Source organism: Anopheles ziemanni, chromosome 3, assembly GCF_943734765.1.
Source record: "Anopheles ziemanni chromosome 3, idAnoZiCoDA_A2_x.2, whole genome shotgun sequence".
In the NCBI taxonomy this organism is placed as follows: domain Eukaryota; kingdom Metazoa; phylum Arthropoda; class Insecta; order Diptera; family Culicidae; genus Anopheles; species Anopheles ziemanni.
Window position 1 is genome coordinate 36,814,669 of NC_080706.1, and position 22,942 is coordinate 36,837,610.

At 44.1% G+C, this 22,942-nt stretch overlaps 1 protein-coding gene across 1 annotated transcript in view; it reads right to left on the reverse strand.

Annotated features, from left to right (window-relative positions):
• Positions 1-22,942, reverse strand: part of LOC131284670 (hemicentin-2-like) — a 79,421-nt gene that overhangs the window by 35,739 nt on the left and 20,740 nt on the right. The window lies entirely within an intron of this gene.

Genomic DNA, 22,942 nt, shown 5'->3' on the forward strand with positions numbered 1-22,942 from the left:
TTTGTTGATTTATGTTGGCCGTGCAAAAATGTGCCAACCCAGAGCCAACGTCCGCCTTTGGCAGCCTTGGCTGGGCGCCAAATGCATCGGCATCGGGTTTGGGTGAAGCTGTAAAATGCAATCACTTACCCCAGCCCTATTTTTTACACCGAGGCACCCCTCTCACAAGCCGGTACCTCGTAATCCATATCGGTGTGCGTACTTTAACGCGGTCCGGATTCCATTACACCGCACCTCCCCGTCTTTCCTGGGCGCGCGCATAGGGGATAAAATTTTGGGGCAAAATTAATTTAGCCAAACGAGAGCGCTCGCGCACTTGAGAGCGTAAAACATTTGATCGATCGCACCGGTTGATGGCGTGGTGAAAACTGTTGTAATTCAATTTCCGGTACAGCGGAATTGCCAGCCATGTTTTCGAATGTTGTTTGCCCGGGGCGAATGGTTTGTTCGGGATTTGGGGTTTTTTTTTACTGCTGTGTTACATGCCACGAGCTTCCGCCAGCAGCTTCTCGGCCAAGGATTTCCATGTCGGATCATTTTCGATTTATTTCGCATCCAATTGGTGGTAGCACTCGGAGCGGCGCTGCGTTAATTAAAATGCACTTAACTGCGAAATGCATTTCATCAGCCCGGGCCTATCGAATTCATTTCGGTCGCCACCGTATGCTCGCCAATTTGAAAGCGAGCCGTCATTCGCGTTTAATGCTTTCCGGCAGGATTGGTGTTATTGAATAATTTCGAAACTATGATTGAAATGTAAATAACAGCTGGCTCACGAGAAAAAAAAACCCACTCGCTTATCCTTTTGGCAGGAAATAGGTTTACCGTTAAAGGGTTACCGTAATTGGCGTGCATTAGCTCTGTTTTGGCGAAAAACCGCCTGGAAGCATCATGAACCTACATTTGCGTGAACTCACGCGAAGCGGGATGTAACGGTTACATTTAGTGTGTAGCTTTGTATGGGTAAATTCTACCTTAGGTATGAAAAATGTGATGGCAGGTATTTTGGTTAGCCAACATCATGAACAAATAAAAAAGTTTTCCAATTACGGTGATAGATACTAATTATTTCGTTGGTTTATAAAAATTAGCCTGGCTTTTGAGTTTGATGAGGTTTTAGTGGTTTTACGAACACAGTGTCGAATGACATAAGCCGCTCGAGAAATTAATAAGAATCGAGCAGTGATTCTGGGAAATGATTTTACCATTCCTTTGAAAAACGAGTTTACGTTAGAATATTCATGTGGGAAATAATTTTCATTCGAAACTCGCAAATTCAAATGAATCAGCAAATGATATTTTATACCCGTTCCAATTGGCGCACTTGCCCGTACGCGGCACGCCAACCACACCATTTTCGACGAGTATTCCATTTTTTCCACCGACTCATAATTAGAATAATCATTCCGATGCCGCACGCACAAAGGCTAGGTGCGTATTTCAATTTAAGCTAATTAGTGTCCCATAGTTGCCGTGGCGATCAAAACTTTCCGGCTGTTGCTCATCCGTTTGCTCGATTTGACACACCGGCCTTGACTCCGGTGGCTCATTAGCAAATTCAAAGCTTTTCCCTTCGCTTCTACCGTTGCGCGCGGGTCGCGTCTGCTGGGCGTCCTTTTCTACGCCACCGAAAATCCACGCCATCGTGACAGAGCGTGACGGGTGTGACACGGCCGGGCGGCCTCAAATCCCGTGATTGAAATCACTTGATCGAAAATAATCTCTTCACCGCGGGCGTCACCACGCAGAATGGCGGCATCATTAATCTAATTAAAAATCAATCAACCCAACAACGGACCGGGCGATTGAACTGGGGCTCGGGTAGGGATGGCAGTACATTTTTCCAGACCCAAATGTGGTAAATATTGTTTCTTTGACAACCCCAGGCTCTCCTTGTGCCCTTGCTGTCCAGTTGTTTCGTCTTTCGGCAGAATATTTTTCCCGGGAAATGTGTTTCCACCATATTTTGATACTGTCCAATGAAGCGATTGATAAGAAAGGTCAGACATTTTGTAGTTAATTGTGTGTACCACAGCAAAAATAAACAACTGGGCTCCCTAAACATCACAAAGGCGTTCATTCAGGAGTTCCGAACTCTTTCTTCAATGTTTTACGCTCTCTTTGTGAAAATGGAAGTCACACCAGGGACCAGCGGGACACTTTCGAAAAAGATTAATCATTGAGCTTCGATGGAAGCTTCCCCGGCCGAGAATGTATTATGAGTTTCCGAAAAAGGGATAATGCTGCATTAGCTAGTCACTGTTTCGGCAAGTTTGTCTATCAGCGGGACGCGTACGATCGAGGGAGGTGGCTGGTTTATTGGTTAGCAAAATACTTCCCAAAGCCACCCAGCCGACGATAACGACGCGAAAAGGGAAATCATCGCAGAATTTGGGGCGTGAAGCGGATGTCTAATTTTCCTACCACTACCACCGAAAGTGACTTTCCAACCACCGACGGATGAAGATTGAAAGTACTGTAAATAGAAAATGTGCCATTATTTAGTGACGGAAACGACGGGGTGCGCGCGGGGGCTGGGATATTATTTTCCCATAAACATAAGCCGGTGGGGAATGATTTTCTTCGATAGACCAACGGCGCCAAGGAGGGAGGGAGATGGGAGGCGTGGGGTTTGATGCGCGCAGGAGCGAAAATAAAACAAACTAATTTCCCTAATCTAACGGCATTCATTTTGGAGATGAATGAAGATTAAATAATTTATTTGCCGGCGATCTCCCGTGCCCCGCGAAGTGCGACAAATTCGATGAAATCAGGGCTGCTTGCGTCCGATTGGCGGGATGGCTTAATGCCCTCGCAGGCGAAGGGAAAAATACTTCCCCAGCTCTTTCCGCCACGGTGATTCCCCGCCGGTTCGTGGTCGCTCTACTTTTTCGCTGAAAGCGAACCCAATGGCGCACTTACTTTGGCGCGCTTTGATTAATGAAGTTTATCTTTCGATCTGGGTGCGTTTGGGTTTACTGCAGCTCGTTCTAGGGTATGTGTTCGATGAAATGGATGATAACGAGCACCCCGGCTCACCCAAGCCATGAAAGACGCGTCCTTTGATTGAGGACGACTTGTTCGGGTGGTTTTAATTCGTCTAGCTCGTTTATTATTAGGTGTGTGCCTGAACTCATTCTATGAATCTTGTTCTACTCGCGTATGGATTTAATAAATAAATCATACTACGGATTTAATCAAACACATTGTCTCACAGTACATGGAAATGATTGAAATACATCTAGTATGCAATATTTAGGTCAATATTCACGTCATAGAATAAAGTTATTCAGGGCTTTCGGTAGATCTCTCGACACGACTTGTCAAAATCTAATACAAATAAAAAGAACTTAAAGCGGTTCGCAAACTTGTTGACGATATCAATGACACTGATACCTTGTGAAGTGTTCACGCGAAGCTCCGAAGCTTAAATCTGATCTATTGATTTTATTATTCACAATAGTTTGCTGTCAAGTACTCTTAAGAACATTAAACAAACAACATAGAATATTTCGATTAAAACCTACAACTCAAAGTGCTCTCAACACTCAAGTAATTGAATCTCTTTATCGTTATGGAGAAATATATGCACATTTTTGACCTTGTGACTAATCTTGATAAGGGCAGCTGGGTTATACAGGGTGCCACCAGACTCAAAATTTAAGTAAACGATTTCGAAGGTTGTTTGTTAGAATCTTATATTTATTAGTTTAATCAATTTATTTGAGTTATCTTGAAATCCACCAGGTATACAAGTGAGTAATCTATACAAAATTGGTTTTTTAAAGTTTATGTTGAGCTCGTTCACAAAGTGACTAATTGTAACTGTAATCGGAATGTTTTAGTACAATTATACCAATAAATTAGAACCTTTATTTGATGTTTTCTGAAAGACAATTTCGGAATATACCGTGTGTCCCGATTATAGCTTTGAGTCTTCTAACAGTGGTTTGAGAAGTTCTGTTGGTATCCCGATTGATATCAGTATTGTCTTTGTCTTTTGACTAAAAATTCACATCTACTATCATATTCTTCTTGATTCAGCAATAATCGGAATACCGAAAATTCTCACCGTGAATCCAAATATTCTACTTCGAGCCACTATACACTGTTTTCAGGGTCAAATTGTTCTTGTGAACCTGTTTCTTGCCCACGTGATGCTGTTGTTTGGCAGTTTTAGTTTGTTTACAAATAACTATAATTCATCCGTGAAAAGAGCAACCGAGGCGTTATCACCGAGGCGTTACCAGCGTAATTACGTGACGCCAAAGTTGCTAGTGAAGGCGCCAATCATTACGAATGAGCTTCAAAATAAAACCACCACACAAGAGCTTCACGTGGACAAAGTACAGGTTAACACGGACGAATTGACCCCAAAAACAGTGTATTCCACGGTTAACGATTTAATTAAAAATTGTACACACTGGTGTATTCGTGAAGATTCATGATTCCCGCGGCGTTCCGAGCATGTGAGATTATTTAAAACTCGGAGTCTGAATGGTTTTCCGTCATCAGTTTACAAAATACATACACATACGACGCAACGCGAATGGTGCCATCGGGAACGATTGGTGGCTGTCGCATAATGCTTAATGTCCGAAGTAGCGAGCGTTGAAAAGTTGACGACGCCGCTCATGAGCGACAATTATCTCGAAAGTTGTCCCCAAGCAACGCCACCCGGCCATTTGCTCCGGTTCTCGTCTCGCTACGGTGCTGACACGGGTGCATTGAATATTTATAAGCACTGCCAAGAGGCTCGACATGGTGTGTGCTTGCGGTCGTCCAAACGTCTTGTGTTCAGTCCAACCGTCCGTTGTTGAGTTTTCCTTCCCCGGTGGCACGACTTTCCGACGTTTGCCATCATTTTATTTTCCACCCGCCTTGGAAGACGCCGCGCCCGGCATCGTTTTGCGACGGTTTGGACTCACTGTGCACGCTGATAAGAATTGACAGATCCAATTAATTTAAACAGCTACTCCGTTTAATATTTGATTGAATTAATTTCGCCCCCTCACAATGCTGTACGGCTTATTACGTCGACGGTGGCGGTGACCTTACCGAGCGGAGCCGGGTCAACTATGAGTAAGGGCAATAAAGGGCACAGCACGATGGGTTGGGGTTTGGAAAAGCATACTGGAGACAAAAAAAACGAGCGAAACGAATAAAACCACATTTTCTTCCCAAATGTGTGTGCCGTGTGGGAGACACACAAAAAAGAAACAACCCGAAAGGGCCGAAACAACTCTCGAAGGAAATCTGGGGCTAGCATTTTCGCTTGACCAGCCACATTGGCCGACCCGACCCGCCAGAGCTGGCTGGTTGGTGTGAGGCTGTTACACGGTCTGTTGGCAATGTTTGCGCAAAGGACGATTAAATCCCTGACCGGGACAGCGCTACCGGATAGAAGCACGGGCTGACCTTGGGAGGTTTACATGGGCGAAGGCAAATAAAATCGCCGGAAAACACGAGGCGTACACGAGAAGTGATTTTCATTCGGCTAAAATCACGCAACAGAAGAAAAAAAAATTGCAAAAGCACATTTGCGTGCATGTTGAGGTTGTTAAGGGTTTTTGTTTCCTTTATTTTGCTCATCCCTAGTACTCAAATTAGACCTTGGTTTTTACGACACTTTTTAGTCTGCGTTCAGGGTAAGGTTTGAAAATACTTTTTCCTACTCTTTGCAACAGTTACTTCTGTCTTACGGAATTAAAAGAACGTGGAACCGAAGTAACGGTTTACGACTAAAGTCGATAAAGATCTGGGTGGCGCAAAAACATTCCGCCCATGATGTTTTCCTCCGGGGAAATGAAGTAAGTTCCCACCGCGACGCAAAACTACGACAAATAGAGATGGAAAGCTATTGATTATTTAATCAGCGCTCGTTTATCAGTTTTTCCGGCTCCGCTCCCATCATTCCCAGAGTGCAACGTCTCGCCCAGGGTGTCCACCGTACTGATGAAGATCTTCCCAAACCAAAGGCCTTTCTAGTGGCGTAAAGCAAAAGAACGATCACAAATAAAACCAGAAAAGGGCACACAATTTGCCCGACCTTTTTTCGCCAGCAACGGCTGAAGTGTTGTTGGTGGCTGGAGTCATTTTTTCTTGCGGCGTCCATGAGACTTTTCACTGCATCCACTTTTCCCGCATGGAATGTGTTTAAAGTCAAACCATCGGGCCCATCGGTCTCATGCAGTCATGAGAACCCCGTCACGGTCGAGAAGACGAATGATTGGTGGCGCACGGGGAACAGACTAAACATTTTCCGCGTCCCACATTTTCCAGCCCTGATGGAGATAAGGACTTTATGGAATTTTCTTTCAAAACTCCACCAACCGAGGGACTCGATTTGTGCCGTTCGGTTGTCTTATCAACGCAAAATGTAGGTCAATCGAAGAAGAAACTCGCCCGGCATCTGATATACAGCGAAACAAACCGTATCATAACATTGCATTAGAGGGTTGAGTTGTTATTAGACCCTTTGCGTGAGAGTGCTCTGGTCGGGTTGAGTTTTAAATTTTAACTGTACTGCTACAACCTACATAAGCTTTCGCATCAACGCATAATGTTTCATCTGGAACGAGAAAGGGCTATAATATTTTTTGCTTTGAAAATTTGTCTAAGCTAAACTATAAAATAACATAGTAAAATATAGCAGAAACAAAATGAAACAAATGAAATGTGCATAAGTGCACGACACTTTTCCATCCAAGGCAACCAATTCCATTTAATAAAATACAAACTTTATCCTTGGTCGGTTGGGATTGCAATTAGAGAAAACAACGAACTGGTGCTCCCATAAAATAGAACAGCTGCTTGAACAGAGTGTGGAACGTACATGTAAAATATGCATTTCAGATTTGCTGTGCCGACACAATTCCGTGTCGCATAGCGGCATCGAACCGACCCGGTTAAATAACACTCACAGCACAAATTACAATCAATAAAACTTCAAATCAAAACCCTGCTCATGATATATTCCGTTTCTGAATATGATAGTCCTTGTGCTGCTGCACTGAGTGCTTCCCCTGCTCCTCCTCTGCGTTTTGTGTACTCTCTAAGAAAAGGTGAACGGAGGAACGCTTTCAAGGCGGCAGCGAGCGGAAGCGAACCGAAGGCAGCTGGTTCTCCATCCTCAGCGTTTATTCATGGCCGGGATGTAGGGATGTAGGAGTTTTCTGGCTCACATTTCATGTCGGTGCATATGGATGGCTCATACACATTCAAATATGGTAAGCAAACAGGAGAATCATAAAAGAAAACGATATGCTTCTCGAGCACTCAACCCTTCGGCCCTCGTTCGGCTCGGCACGTTTCCGCAGCAGCTCGTCGCTGGTTCTATGTTTTAAGAAAGTGAAAAAAAAAGAAAACTCGAACGAACCCTCAAGTTGGGCCTCTCGGTTCAGAATTAACGTTACACACAGCCGGCGGCCTTGAAAGCACCGACGACCGGTCGAGATCGGCCCGATTTTTCCGCCCGTACATCATGTCAGCCGAAGGGGAATGGAAAAATACACTTCCTATCCATTTCACTTAAGCTTGGAGCAAACAGGACGAGGCGGAGGAGGAGGGAGAGCGAGAGGAACCATGAAACGCGCCTTACAAAGAACCCCACTGGCATCGGAAGGATGGAAAACTTCTGGACTTCTGGCTGTTCGACGCTGAAACTGACAGAAAGATGTTTGCCCGAGAAAAACTCCCATCATCGTAAAACGTTTCACAGATTTAAATGTTCCGTTCGGTTCGGTTTTGCAGCCGAGCGTGCGGACTGGACGACCTTCGTAGACATTCGGTTGCCGAGAACGGTCACGGAACTCCCGTCATTTAGGGCGAGGCAAACACGCTCCACCTGCCCCTCGGCCAAGGCGGTAAGAAATCAAATGCCGTCAGGGCACTCTACCGTGCAAGGCATCTGTAGATGTTCGTGGAATGGGAGGGGTCATGGGGGAGGAAAGGATCTCACAGTGGGACAATTCTTCCAGGAAGTAAAGAGTTTGCCCAACCAGGATCCGGGAGTGAAGTGGAGTGAGTGGACCGTACCGAACGGAAGCGGAGGTGGCCGGCTGCGAGGCAGGAGACGGAAGTTTATATTTGCTTCATTATATTCAATAAATAAATCCGTTCTTTCTGCTCGTTCTGCGTTTCCGGCATCCGGGACCAGGTATTGCAGGTAGGAAGCGTTCGGCAAACGCTGTTAGACCGAGCAGGTTGTGGTCCTGGTGTATGTCGCAATGGCGAACTTGCCGGGCGTAGGAAAGATAAATGGCTGTACCCGGTCAGAGTTGTCGTAAAACAGTGTGGTTCACACAATTTTCATCCTCAGTTTTTCCAACGCCCTGTTCTCTTTCTCGCACTCTCTTTACCTTGGCTGACTGGATTCAATTCTGTTTCCATATTCAAACTCTACCTTTTGCTAGGAGTTCTATGAAATCGGCAAGAACTCAAGAACACCGACGACCCCGCCCACTTCCGGGTGGTAAGATTTGTGGGAAAACTCACGGGAATGAAAAGACAACCCCTTGCGAGCTGGCTGCAAGCTCGATGGACCAAAACCGGATCCACACTCCTGCCAGGAGTGTGCGGGAGATGTTTGACCCCCGATTCGGGGTGAGCTGTTCGACCAACACCTACAGTCGGGTTGGGAAATCTGATCCGGGCGTAACGCACAGAATGCGAGCGTTCGGTGCGTGGCCATCTGTGTTTCAATCTGTGCCGTCTGCCCACACGTGTGGTTAGAGCGGACTATGTGCTTCTGCGCAGGATAACGGAAGAGTACTCATAAATACGGTGTGGATGTGGAGTATCTGCCGTTTTGATGTGCTCTTTCCTCTCCAAACCGCCGGCTACTGACCGGTTTCCGACCGGTTGATACCGATTTCTGACACCACGTCCGATCATTGGCACCTACATCGAGAGGGGAAAAATCCGGTTCAAAAACCTCTTTTCGGTAGGTTTTGCTCCGCTCGAGTGGTTGGGGTTTCACCCACTGCCGTTACCCAGAGATTAGCATAGTTTTTCCTAGGGACCTCGCTGGAAAGGTGAGCAAAAAGCAATACATAATGGTAAGTAGCACGGTACGCGTTCCTGACCAGTGTAACCGAAACCGGGATGGAATGCAGATTTCCCAGCGGTTCTTTACTACCAGTTTTAGTCGAACCGAACGGAGACTGGCTCCTGCAGGCAAAAAAGGGAAGTAATTTATGTTGTCCTCTCATTTAAAATTAAATCCCATTTGTTTTCATTACAGACAGTGGTTTGCTTTCCTCTCTCTATCTCTTTTTTCGGTGAGTTCTCTGTTCACTGAAAATGGTTCAGAAAAAGAAACGTGTACGCATTTGGACTAAAAGCACGCATTGGGAATAGCTTGGTTTTTAAACGTGTCATAGATGGAGCTGTGTAATTCAGATTCAGATTTATGAATCTGAATGATTCTTTGCGTTTTAGAGATTCATGAATTTTAAAATGAGAGTTTCATGAATCCCAAAGGTGAATCAAGGCACAATACTCATAGTCATAGTGCATGCGTCACAGAAACGTGTTATGCACAAACCATAGCCAGAGCATGGTGTTTTGTGGGGCTTTGTGTAGTCTAACAAAAGTGAAAGTTAGTTTCATCCTTGATTTCGGATTGTCTAAAACCCATAAAAGATTTTTATCGCTTACTACTTATTCATATGAATCAATGATATTTATCTAACTTACAAAACAAATCGAGTGGGTTTGTGGGTTTGTTTCCATAAATTACTTTCAGTAACAAAACCATTATTTGGTTTGTGTGTTACTCAAATCAACCATTTTTGTATATGTTTGTTATTTGTTTTTGAAAGGTTGAGGCAATTTTTTGTCAATGCCGGGTAAAGTGGAAAGAAAAATTGGACAAATGCTTTGTTCTTTTCGATGTTTGACTATAAAATATCAAAAGTCACATTTAAGTCGGCCAAAACTTGATGGAATAGATAAAGAAAACCACTTCAATGGTTAAAGTAACCCCCCCCTCCCCCCGCAAAGCGCAGTTGTTAAAAATTACTACTACGGTAGTACTACGGTAAAAGTAGTACTACGGAACAAATCAAATACTTCTATCAAAACAAACTTTTCACTAACTGTTTGGACCTTATTGTTTCATCAAAGCGTTGCACTACTTGAATGTTTATGAATGCCGCTCGAGTTTCGATGCCTCGTTCTACTAAACGCTTCATAGCCGAACAACTCGCACACACCAAACGAGACTTGTGCTAAAGTATCCTCCCAACATTCAAAGCTCACTCGATATGACTAATCTTAGTTCGTTCTGCTCATCGCGCCTCGTCAGCCTCGGTGAAAAATCAACAATCCGATTCCGAACGAGCTACTCCAACCCAACCCACCGCGTCCGTTTTCCTTCGGTGGCATTCACCCCGAAAATCCCAGAGAAAAGCTTGGAACTGCACCTTGCATTGGCTTATTTGTTTCTCTAACCGTCACAGTGGTGAAAAGCGGTGAAAAAACAGCTTCCGTTCGTCGATGGAGTTTGTTTTGCTCCTCGAGCCAACTCTGGTTCCACGGCAAAGCGCCCAGAAAGCGTTAAGCTTGACTTAAGCGGCTCCGCACGGGAGAGCTGCTTCCTCGGCCTGATGCCTACGGGCGGATCCGCACACGCCGTACGAACGATAACGTTTATCATCGAGATAGGAGTGAACGAAAGAAAATAGCAGACGAAACCCTGCAACGAATAGAAAAAGTGGAACCGAAACCTTCTGCTCCACTGCAGGACGGAATGAAGCAACAGAAATGGTGGAGTTTGTTGAACTTCTTTTTGTTTTCTTTTTTTTATTTTGTTAATTTTTGGAGCTGAACGTTCAAATAGGTCAAGCAAACAAACAGCGGCGCTTTTAAATTACTTGGTGGACGGTTGATGACTCCAGAACGTCGAAAATAGTTAAGCTTTGAGTTTCTAGCTAGAGAAGTAACTGATTTGTTAGAAATGTCTTCCCATGTGTACCAAAAATCATACGCGGAAATTAAAAAAAAACAGTTTATGGTTAAATGATTTGCAAACAAATAAGGATCTGCAGAACTATGAAATAAAAGTCTTAAAAAGTAAAGTATCTTTAAACGTTTGAAATTATTTCATCTTTCTAGGTTAGGATTTTTCACATTGGAATAAATTGTATTCAATTGTCTGGATGAACTTTTTTGGCCTTTGGCTTAAAAAAATTAAGTAACCTTCTACAGCACAGTTTTTCAATCCCTCTGGCTTTTTCCAGGGCTTGTTTTAAGCTAACGTTGCTTCACCGTAGGAAAGCAACGAGGTAGGAAAACGGGCTAATAAATGCCCCTCAACAAACAAGCTCCCGAAATAGTGCAGAAGCGTGAATTTCACGGTACTTTTATCCCAAGTATTAAAATCATCCCTGGTGCCCTTTCAGCGAAAACTACTGCCGACAAAATATTGTCACGCTGCCCGGCCCGTGGAAAACCCCTCGGAGGTACACCGTAGCGACAGATTCTCTGTAAAATGGCGCATACAATCGCTTGCCACGGGAAAAACGGAAAACAAAAACAACGATTCAGCGCTGAATCATTCTGCAAGTGGCCGGCTGGGTTGCTCATTCCCGCGTAAGCTCGCGCTAAACAGCGACAGTCAGCTACAATTCGTATGTTGATTCGAGAGCAACTGTTAAAGGAAGGTAAAACTAACAAAAACGGCGCTGGAAAACCACCAACGGCTTGGCCACTGCTGCCGTTGAAGTGGCTTTCGCGGTTGGGATTCGCCCGGTGACATTCCTTATGCCACCAACCACCTCGAGCGATGGTGCTGACTCAGCACTGGCGGTTTTTGTGTGCTCGCATAAAAATTATATGCATCCTCCGGACGACCCGGGGGGTTAAAATAAGGGCATCAACTGCTTCCTTTTACTAGCTCGACCTCATTCCAGCCCGTTACCTTCGTTTATAGTGATCTTTTTAGTCTCTCTCGGTTTAAATGACCAGGTGTACGAACACTGCCCCCCTTCAGCTTCGACCGCTTCAGCGCTGATGCTTCGGTATGGAACACTATGGGAGCAAAATAAAAACAACCACATCTTGGCATTACAATTCCGGACCACAATCGGAACCAAAGGGCCTTGGCAGGTGCACTTTTTCGCATAGTGGATGCACTTAGTAGTTGCGTTATGCAAGATAAAGCCTTTTTGGGGTCGGCCTGTCGGTGGTTCATTTTTGGGTTGCCAAAATGGGTCCCAAATAAAAACCCCAGCAATGTTCAGACTTGTTTGTTTCTGTGAACAAAACCCTGTACAATGGGAAACTTGTATGAAAAAAGTGGCCATAATTAAATTTAGCGAATTTTCTTTAATTTTGCTACTTGGTTGATATAAGATGGACTTGAAATAAATGATTCATCGTTTGCCCGTTGCTATAAAAGAGTCTGTAATAATGTCAGGAAAGTTACTCTTTTTGATATATGGACTTGATCCATCCACATTGGATGTGTATCGCCCGAAAAATCAGCAGTTTCTAAGTTATTCTATTATGACGATTTTAATGCGTGTGTTGTCCCTGAAGATCCCGCAAACGGAATTCAGTACTCTTGATTTTTTTCTCTTTTATTTAAACAACTAGCCAGACTTAACTTTCTTTAAATTGTCGTCTGCCTAATAATTGATGATTGATTTTGAAGATAAACTTTAAGTACTTATCCAGAAACATGCGGATAGTAAAACTTTGCATAACTAACTCCAGAATATTTATATTTATTTTTAATGTGGCACGACATCCCCTAGTGGGACAAGGCCTCTCTCCGAAGAGAGTTTGTTTGACCGAAAGTCGGTATATTATAGATCGGTGGTCAGCCCGTTCGTAATACCGGAGGGTGCCAGACTCGAGATTCGATCCCACACCTGTGGTGTGGTGTTTCCTCGCGCTACCGCTGCGCCATGGGCACCCCCAGAGAGAGTGTGTTTTCCACCGAACACAGAATATTTATATACTGTGTTGTATATGTTGTTGCGATGGATTGCCATAATAATTTGCTTGTAGGGGCCATTTTTATCACTCTTTCGGCATTGATAGATTATTCCTCGGAATTTACTTGGAATATTTAGATCGGTCTCAGTTAACTTGGCTACTACGAGAAAATTTTGAAATGGTTCTACTACTGATCGGCTTATGACGGTCATTTCCCCATTGTGTACTGTGAATAAAATGGTTGAAACAGGAAAGCCAAATATTATAAAGGCTTAAGCTTAGGGTATTTTGGTCGAGCAACAGTAGTACGGAACTGTGTCATGGTAATGTACTTCCCAAAGGAAAAAGCTGAGTGGCTTGATGGCATTTTACTTTCGAAGTAATATCTAACAACTTTTGCTGATTAGTTCATCCACCTATTTTGTTGAAATCCGATTTGAATTGTATTGCTTTTCATAATAAATTGAAACACAAAAATGCAAAACTTATGCAAAGCACCTTGTGTTTCTTTTTGAATTGCAATATTTGCTAGCTGCTTCCTACAATGTAACCTTTTCGTTCCAGCATCCCGGCGGAATGGAAAGTTGTAAATGAAGGTACCCAATTTTTCCGCTCGAACAAATGGAATGAAATCTGTCTACCGGTTGTCGGCCGGAAAAGTTTTCCTGCGATTCGCAGTTCCGCCGTAGATGCTTCGCCGCAGAATTTCGTAGGCCAATTTGGGGCCGCTCGTACTTTACGGGTTTATGTATTTCTTCTCCTTCTGCCTTGTCGGGTGTCTTCGGGTTGCCGACCACCTTTTCTCCGCTCCCACTCCCGCCTACGCTTCCTGCACGCCAGTCGGCAGCGACGGTGGCTTCCGGTTAACCAGCCCGGCTTGCCAGGAGCTGGCGGAGGAGTGTTGTTGAAATGTTCAACTAAAGTGGCCCAGTACTTTACGAAAACCACCACTTTGCCACCGGCACTGGCCCAGGTCGGAAAGGAGCTTTTGCCCGAAAAGCCTTCACCACCACGGGCAAAAAAGTGCACTGCCCTTCGTCTTGACGGCCTTTTCCTTCGTTCCCCCGTTTTTATTTCCTTTGGGGTTGGTTTCTTTTTTTTTTCAAACACCTCCAGACCTTTCGACGCCATGGCCGAATGACGCTAAGATGATAAGTGAGGACGCAAATGTTCTGTAACGATGAGTTTCTGCATCCAGGCGGAAAATTTGCGGCCACTTTCCGTGCAAAACGGTTCCTGCTCGCAAATGTTCATTTTGAATCTCGCTCGAAATGTCCGTAAAGCGCTTTCCCTGGGTCACTTTTGCCTTTGCGAACGAGCTATGGCGGGAGGAAAAGCCAAAGTAAAAGGCGAGGCGTTTCCTACTCAAAGGCAAGAGTGAGATGAGGATCTTCTAAAAAATGTTTTATTGTTATCACCTTACCTTTAATCGCCCTAAAGGTAACGAAAATGTTCAATGCATCATACATCGATGAGTTTCTAGCTCAAACCAACATGGGAAACTGAAGCGAAGCTCAAGAAGCTAACAAAAACTTAATTTCTAATCTCACCGATGCAGCATTTAAATCAACACAGGTCCATTACCGGTGCTTTATCGGTCAGTGAGTAAATATTTTAAACCCACAAATCAAGTCTAGTCGCAGAACATTGTTCATGCATAAATCACTTTTCACACACAAATGCAAACAAATCTTCCCGGTCCCACTTTCGCGAGTAATTAGCGTGCTCCGTTGGCCGATTTGTTGATCAATTTAATTCGCTTTTCAAAGTCCGGCCCCGCAATGAACTTCAACCGAACCCGCACGGGGAAGTCTTGGGCCTGGTCGGGCCAGTTTTGTTGCGCCTTTCGGATAATAACGCTCCCTTCGAGTGCAACAACGAACTCCGCCCGATACCCTCGGGTGGACGGAAATTGAATTATAACCCATCGAAGGTGTAATCAGATTTTCGGACCAAACCATCCGGGGAGTGATTTACTTTTGATGAAAGTTTGATCAGGTTTGATTAGATGACATTTAGTTGTTCAGCTCGAAACTCCGGGCAGTGTCCCTTGCGCTTGCCGATTTGTTGGCTAGTGATTGTTTTCCGACCATGCTTTCGTTGTGTGTGTGTTTTTGGCTCGTGGGACAATAGGAAAGGCAGCCACACGAAGTAGAGGGCCACTGCGTGGGCATCATCGCACTCTCGTGACCTTTACGCGAACGAAAGGTGTGCCGGCGTGCCAGGGTTCACCTTCGATGAATATTTGATCTGCTAATCAGTATCCTAGGCACGATTTTCTCGTTTACCCTTCGGCTGTGTTGACGGTAGGATGAATCTTCATTTTCGGCTAACAGGGTTACAGGGTAACATGAGGAACGGGGAGGGAAAGGGGGGGGGGGGGAGGAGGGGATGCGACGGATGAGCAATCAAAGACAACTAACAAATAGATCATCATCTGTTCTTCACTGAACGAAACGAAAGATCATCAACTCGGATGAGCTGAAAGAATATGTTTAGCAAAAGCTCCGATTGATGAGATACTCCATTTTTGTTTACATTTTACTGACTTTCTGTTTCAGGAATATGCTGTGATGAAAATTAAATTTGAAACTCCACTGCATTGTCGTTTCAATGCAATGAAATCATAGTGTACGCTGTAATGTAAACATAACTTTGTAGGGTTTTTCGAAAATCAAGTGGGTAACCGAGGTGCCCATGTGTCACCACTCTTTGCTTACATACACGATAAAAAAAAAACGAAAAACCAGCACAATGCTGGCGATATCAAAAGGACATTTATTCCATCCCGTTGGATGGAAAATTGGTGCGCGAAATTTAATTGAGTAAAAATGAGTTATAGCGCTGCGGTTCACTTATTGTCAATTAAGATAAGCCGTTTCATTCTTTCACTCACTTTCTCACGCACTCACTCGGCTATCTCGCTTCCAGGAAGCCACGGTCTCTCCTGTGCAATTGGTGTCCGTTTTTTTTAAATGTATGTATCATTCGGGCAATCATGTCCCAAAGTGTAATAAATAGAATTTTCCACTGGGAAGCCTACAGGGGTAGCTGTGAGGCACGTTTTCACCGGAAAAATATAGACCAACGCTCGTGTACAGGTTCATGTTCACCGACCGTAATTTATTCCGCTTGGGCCGTTTGAAACAGACGTCCTTCTGCACACACTCCCACCCTCCTTGCCGGCCTTGCTACGGTTCGAAAGTTCGCTTGAATTGAATCGGCAACATCATGGGAAATGAAACTTCACGAGCCATAAACGGTGGAAAACACACTGATACACAAAGGTATCACCGTGGTGGTGGGGTAGTTTTGTAATTATTTTTCAATTATTAAGCTGTTTCAACTTCATCATCGTCATAATCATCAACGAAAGAGTATTTTAATCTCGCGCAAACCATTTGTTTGTCGATATTTGCATCGTTCGTTTGACTTCGCAACTGTTTCGCTTACATGCGAAACTTGCCAATCTGGTACATTTTGTTTTAGTAAGTATACTTTTTACTATTCAATGACACCTGTTTCGGCATGTGTTGCAGTTTTGTAACGATCACCTGTGTATGTGATTACATCTTTATCCGTTGTTAACGTACGACCGATAAAAAAGAATGTCTCATCTTCTTTTAATGAACCTCGTTATGTCGCTGACCGATTGTGAGAAAAACTCGTTGGACGTGGTTTTAAACGATATGGCATGCGAATATTGAATGCAGTTTTCGAAAGTCATTCAATATCCGCTTTTTGATTATAGTTCACTGGAAGTGGATAGGCAGAGGAGAATTTTAATTAACGTTATTCATGAGTAGGACTTTACGTACCTACTTGTTCAATGTCGGCGAGAGGCACTTTTTTGGAAGTTTTATTCTTTCCATAGATCGAGCAAACGAGTTCCGTTGTAATTTGTGGGAAAATTCTCTCTGTGGTGTCATTTTTCTATATTATCTATCGTTGCTGGTTTTAGCAGAACCATGCGAATAATCCCAACAATGTGACTTGCCTGTAGAAGAGCCAAAACGCTTGAAGGAATTCATAATTACACGGGCGAACGTTCGTGCCGATATGCTTGTGCCATGCGCGCATGTGGATGTAATGATTTTCATTTTCCTTGTCTTTCACCTGAGCTCGATGGCCATTTTTTTTTCATGGCCCGGTAGGCGCATCCTTCCAGCTTCCATCACACGTGTATGTCATCCATCGTTCGGGCCGTGACCCTCACATGTGTGTATTCCATAAAGCGCCAGTTATGTCCGCCCCGGTGTGTGTTGTGGTATTTCAATTATGTCGCACGAACTTTCACCCCGGGTTCGCCCCGTTTATGGCTCTATCGGAAGCGAACACACGGCACCCCGACTCGAGTGATGGTGGTCGACTTCGGTGGCCATAAAAATGAATGTAATGATTATGGGCCCAGGATCGTCAATCGGCTATCGGTTTTGTGGCGCGCTGTTGGGTGAAGAATTTCCTTTGCCGGTGTAGCTTTTTGCTGCTCCCGTTTTTCCGGGCACGTGTTATGGCCCGGGCGCCTATTTCCTTAATCACCAAGGTGCGGGCATATGTATGGGGTTGGCCGCCTGCTTGCCAGACCCTCGTGGGCCCGTTTGTGCGACCAAAGTGGTGCCGGTATTGACACATAAAGGACAACTAATGGTCGTCAATATGGAGCGGGAACGGAATCACCATACTGGTTCGCTTGGCTGGCCTGGCTGAGGACTCATTAACCACCGTTTATTAGTCGATGGCGGTCAGATCCAATTCGGTCGATGGATTCGTTTGCTGCCCATTCAATTAGTGCTCCATTTTGAGCGATTTCTAATATAGTAATTATTTGTCCGCCCAATCGGTTTCCGATAGCACTTCGACCTCAATTAGTGTTAGGTTGGGGGAGAGGTTCCTGATTTATCCCCGGCGCATTGTTGGAGCAGAAAATAAGAAATTTTGCCTTTGAGAAATATATGCGAAGTGCTCCGGAATGAATGTCTATACGATCATCGCAAGTAAATTGGACTTGCGTGTGAAAACAAACGCTTCAATAAATAGAAATTTATTACCATGTGCTGTCACTTACGCTCTAATAGCTGCACATTACAGCAAACCGTTCGAGCGTGACATGCAAATGTATCATAGCTGCTCGCAGTCCATCAATCGACGACCGTGAATCGCTCAATCGCCCAACTGTGAAACGTTCACGACATGAATTTATCTTCCCAACGAGTATTGACGCCATCGGTTTCGAAGCCATATGATGTACGCTCCGTGCACGTATCCGATCGCGAGCACATTCTTTCCTACTTCCTGGCTCATAAATCACCTTTACAAGAACAACCTTATTTCTCCGGCCCGGGCAACTGTGGGATGGCGTGTACCGAATGTTGGTGGCTCCAGCAGAAGTGGACCTGTTTGCGCCACACGAACGGCTGTCAGATTCGCATATTCTCAACATCACAGCTTTTCGTTTCCCCTCCCCCCAGAAATGCTGCTGTTGGCAACGGCATGGCGTCGGTCAGAAGAACGAGGGTGTAAAATAAATAACCATTTTCTTGGAGAAAGGATTAAAAACAGTGTCCCTTTCCATTCCTAGAAACCCCACGGCGTGGGGAAGTTTCCCGTTGGCTTTGTTTTCCCTGACCACAGCGGGACATAGACAAAATTCTATATTTAAGCACCGATCCTCCTTCTCCTGCTCACTCCTTCCCACCGGACGGGCGAATCCGGAATGTTTTTCCGAACTTCAGCCTGATCAGCGTTTTATTTCGGTGCACCGCCGGCACCTACGAGTTCCGCTTTTCCGCATGGCTGTTGTCTTCCGGGTTTTGCGGTTGCCTTCCGGGCGCTCGTAAATCACCGACGGAATCCGGATGTTGAAAGTTCCCTTCAGCTTAGCTAATGTGCTGCGGCAGGCAAGGGCACTGTTTTGGCGTACCTGCACAAAGGCGAACGATTGCTCTGCGCGCCGGAAGTGGCGCAAAATCGGAATAGCTTTGGTTGCTTTTCCGAAGAAAGGGAGGAGAGGGCAACAGTAGTCCAGGCCAAGATTAACACCTTAATCGGATTAGCTTAACTACATTTTATCAATTTTGTGGAACGGGTTTCTGGGAAGTTGAGATTAGTTTTACTAGTGGAAAGATGTGCAATGCTTTACATTTTCATGTAAACATAGTTGGAAATCTCTAGTTGAAGCTAAATTCCACAAACATTTGCTCTAAAGCATTTAATGCGCCAAACTATTTTCACAAGTCGGAATATAAAATAACGTGTTTATACCTTAAGGCAATATTTTAATTCTGAGTTAAAAATTGGATAATAATCGAGTTTTCGTTTCTTTAAAAAGAATGAAAAATGTGAATCATGTGAATGTGAATTTTGCAACAACAAAAAACAAAAAATTTTAGTCATGACCACTTACAAATAAATAAAATGTGATTGTAATGGAAGCTGAAAAATAACCTAAGTAAACTTTTTGTTCAAAACACTTTGAAGGTCAATGTACAGTTCTATGAATTTCTGTTGAATCACTTTTTGTTCTGTGTTGTTTTCCTTGTATTGCAAAATGACTGAATCGGGAACTCCATTCCGGCGCGTTGTTGTGCTCTCGATCGTTTTAGACCGCCCCCTGGAGACCAACAAAGGCATTGTTAAAATGGCGAAGACGGAGATCAAAGTTTTCTCATTTCTGAGCTGTGTGGAATATTTCCACCTCCATACCCTCGCTATCCTTCACTATTTCCATCACCCAACTCTCACTCACCCACGAAAAGGTGTTGGCATCCCGGTGTCTGCATTCCCGGAGTTCGAGTGGCCCACAGCCGGCCAAGATGCCCGATGCAAATCCCCCCCACCGGTGCCAAGTTTCGTATCCATTCGCAAGCCAATCAAACAGTTCAAAATTGTACATGATGGCACCTGATGGGCCCGGTGCACGTATTCCCGGTTACTGCGGCTCTCGTGTATGTGACGTTCGTGTATGGAGCGCACTAAAATGCGATGCAAGGATGCGAACCATTTGCAACGCTCCGAACCGCCGCACGAACACTTTGTTTCGTTCCCTTAAGTCGTAAAGGGTAAAATGGCACGGCGTTTGGCTGACATTGTGCTAAATCAAGAATGGCTCGTCAAGGGAATCTGGTGAAATGATTCCGGGAGCGTGCATCAAAAGAAATGGTTCTTTAATATTTGTTTCGTTGTTACCGATACGCGAAAGCTTTCAGTTGAATGAATATTTCGCTTGCTTTATGTGAACCTACGTTGCGAGGAAATTCATGCTGCAAACCTATTCAACTGTTGTTTCACATGCTTTCAGCTTCTTTTTATACTCCTGTTGACCTTGAGCTAACGCACCATATGTGTGTGTTGATGGCTCTGCAAAATTTGTGCTACTGTTTGTTGTCTATTGAAATTCTTGGGCAACCCAGAAAAATCCTAACTGCTAACAAAAGGTCGTCAGTGTAAAAGGTTAACTAAAGACGCACCATGCGGATTTAGAAAATGCGCTGAATTGGGATGATCTTCTTGTTTTCCTTCTATCTTATCGACTTTCTATGGATTCAAGCATGAACTTAGTTAAGGTTTCCTCTATTTTGTTGGTTGGAAAAATGAGAGATCAAATCAAACATTTTACTAAACCGGTTATCCATATCAAAAATATGCAAAAAAGACATAAATAAATAATAATAATAATAAAAGAATAACAACGAAAGTGGAGAAAAGTAACTCAAGAAATATTTTGCATTCAAATGCTTCGTACTGATAAATGGTTGTGCATGGTTCGACTCGCGCATCATTACGCTGTAATACGCTAAGTGCAGCATCCAACGAGTGGTCCGTTTGTGATTATAAAGTCCCGGGAGTGCGTGAGTCGATTATCATAAATTTGCGTCTACCACGCGGTTGGTGCTATAAAGTTTTCTCCCTCGTCACAAAAGTGCGACCAACGTTGGAGATTTCCATGTCAGCCCCCGTGGTGGAAAATCAAACGCTCGATTCAGACAGTGATAAATTGGGCCCGGTATGGTTGGGACATCCACTTTTTAATCGTGTCCCCTCCCCTGTTGCGGTTCACTCTCGGGAGAACCGCGTTGAGCGTTCAATTGGGACCAACATAAAGTGAAACGATGATCAATGATGAGACACGCACGCGGTAGAAATGGGGAACACAAGTCGTGTAAGTATTCTCCCAAGCAGCAGGACCATCAAACAATGTGCTTCAAAATGTTCGATGAATTTACATGCGCGGTTCCACCTGCGCTCCCGCGTGGGGCTCGGAGCTTCGGTGCAACTCCCATTACGATTGAGTTTATAAATTTGTGCAGAAACTCTGGCTCCGGGCTTTGTTATCGTTCGCTCGCATGCAGTGCGTTTCCAAAGACTTCCCGAAAACTTCGGTACGTCCCGTCGCCGCAGGTTTCATGTTCAATTTGCCGCCCCCGCAAACGCTGTCACACACATCTGGAGCAGAAGTTTTTCCCCGAGAATGCTAGAAATGCGTCGCACCACCGCCGGCATACATGCCGCGCGTTCCCGAGCTCGGGAACCGGTTTCTGACTTACCCAGTGATAACGGCAGATCTCTCTCACATCTCCAGCTCGGCTTCGCTTCGGTATCTCCACTCCCAACAAGATTCAAATTATCCACCCAACCCAGCCATCGACGACTGCTGCCGCCAGGCTGAACTTATTACCATAATTTAATTTAATTTATTTTCCCTCTAACCACCGAATTGTTGGCCCGGAATTCCCTGCGCCGCGTCAGAATTGTTATCGAAACCGCACAAGTAAACACAAGTCCCCAAACACGATTACGCGGCATACGGGAGCCGATCGGTGGCGGCAGACAGACTTGTGATCTGTGACTTTAGCATTTTTCACGGGCAGGTTTGTCGTAGCGAGCAGAAAGGAGTCGGCAGAATTAAGGACTTATAAATATTCTTGCGGGCATTAGTCAATCAGAGTGGTTTCGGTTTGGGGCACGGTGGGCGAGGGAAGGGTGAAAAGCATGGAAAATTGATAAAATATGTTCTGATTGAAACTTTGTTTGGGTTGATGAGCTTTTCATACATTGATTGTCTATGAACAGCTTTCGTGCAGAAACAAACAATTAATGAAGTGTGTTTGTTCATCGGAATGCTTGTAAACTCAATATTGTTGAATGTTACATCAAAATGTTTACGAGTTACATATTTTGTACCATTGCCAGTGCAGAAACATGTGTGAAACTGTGTTTAGGTATTGATGATTGATTCATTTCTCTTTCTTTCATTCATATGGACAAAAATTCATCGAACAATTACAGAAATTATTATACTTTTGAAGGAAAAAGTTTATTTTGAATGTAATTTTCTGAGACTTTATTACCTTAAATCATGCGGCACCAGTTCCAAAGTTTATTATTTTTGTCACTTTTTCCAACAGTTGTTTTTATTAATTAAAGTGACTTGATGAAGCAGTGACATTCGTCTCTACTTTTTCCAACAGAAAAACGATAGCTTCCTGAATCGCCTTTTTTATGTTTTTTTCTGTTACACTTATCCTTAACGATCGTCGCAATCTAGTTCCGGACATATTAGTTTTCGAATGATTGTTACCTGGCGCGTTTCCTAACAATGCGTCTCGTTATCACGTTAGTAAGCAAGTTTGTTTACAACTTTAATTTATTTTGCATCTATTTGAATCACCTTGAAGGAATTCAAATGTTATTGATTGCGGAATAAAACACCAACCTCTTTTATTTATAAACATAATGTAAAAGTTGTTTCATTCACGTTCGTTCGTCACCATGGGACAAAACATATAAAAGTTTATGATTGGTTTGTTTGCTCAGAACTTTAAGTGTTTTGGAGCTACAAGCAGAAATAAATTAAAATACCTCTGTGTCTTACTTTTTGCATCTCTCAACCTTTGGTATTACATCAAACACACTGCTGAGAGACGAGTTAGACTGCAATCAAACCAGATCAAGTGCCGAAAAACCTTTGGAAAGATACATCAAACAAAACAAACGACGC